Genomic DNA, 1,463 nt, shown 5'->3' with positions numbered 1-1,463 from the left:
ACCAAGAGCATGGTTAACCATCTCTTGCATATGATTAATGTCATCTATCTCATTAGTACGTACAAAAGTGTTTGAACCTGAAGCGAAGCAATTATTGCCAGCAGTCGAGGTAGAAGGTATTTCTTCTCCATGTAATGTCCAAATCTTGTAATTTGGCATGAAACCTTTCTTGTAAAGGTGAACTTTGACTTCTTGATCTTCCAAAATTCGTGTACATTCACACTTCAAGCATGGACATCGAATCCCTCCATCAATTGCATAATATTGATATTGTCGAGCCGTCTCGATAAACTCTTCAACTCCGATGACAAAAGCTTCTTTTAAACCTCTCCTTCCGCTATAACAACGATCGTACATCCACCCTCGGTGGTTGGGAAAATGGGCCATGTTCTGTGACAAGCCAAACAACGAAAAACTTAGGTAAAATAGCAACACTCCATGTGACATAAGTAATAAACCTATTACTACTTAAGTCGAACATGGAAGGCAATTTGAGTACTACTGTCATAAGCATACAATAAGTGTATGCAAAGAGAAGTCCTAAGTATTGAAATACCTTACACATCCTAAGGGCCTGCGTATTAAAGTTGGAGGAGACAACTTTTTACTACTGAAGCTCCCGTTTGTTGGTTCTAAGTTGGGGGAGACATCTTATTACAATATACATGAACATACCATATATACATCAACATAATTTAGGCAATCAAATATCCATAAAAGCATGGATATATAATACATATTATATTTTTAGGCACAAAATACAACTTCAACTCATTCACTGTGCAAGTTCAAAAAATGGCACAAATTTTGAATAATATGGGTTATTAGGTTTCAATTTTCGTGTTGATGTGATTCTATGTTATTAGGCAGTTTAAACAAGTCCTAAATTCTGTTTTCAAATTGTTAGAACATTCTAATTGAAGGTAGATTCATGTATGTGCAAAATAGCATATTCAAACCTCCTTTTTGAGTGAAATTAGGAAGTAGAAGGGTGAATCTGGACAATACTTTGGTTTTGAACCCAATTAGAGTTCAAGCAACTTTGTTTGATGATTTTAATTGTGTTTAAACTGTAAAATGAGTTATAAACAACCTACAACTCAAAATCACTACTCCACTTCCATTTTAACTCAAAAAGTGATGGTTTAGAAAGAAAATCTTCATATAAGACAAACTATGACCAATTGAATAGTAGCAGCAAGGACTCTAGGAAGAATATAACCACCTAAAACAGAATTGCTACCAACTATAATATGACAATGGATGCAATCAATCACAGCAGCAACAACATACCAGATCTGCCACTTAATTTTGAAGAAAGCTATGCTGAATGATGATATATGAAGTGCCACTCTTTCACAAACGTGCATAACATTCTATTTTAGTGTTTCAAGCAACTTTGGTTGGCCAATTTTTACATGTATGGACTGTAAACAGAGGTTAAAAACTCTTAAATCATAATT

This window comes from Vigna radiata, chromosome 4, assembly GCF_000741045.1.
Source record: "Vigna radiata var. radiata cultivar VC1973A chromosome 4, Vradiata_ver6, whole genome shotgun sequence".
NCBI lineage: Eukaryota > Viridiplantae > Streptophyta > Magnoliopsida > Fabales > Fabaceae > Vigna > Vigna radiata.
This window is presented reverse-complemented; position numbering follows the sequence as displayed.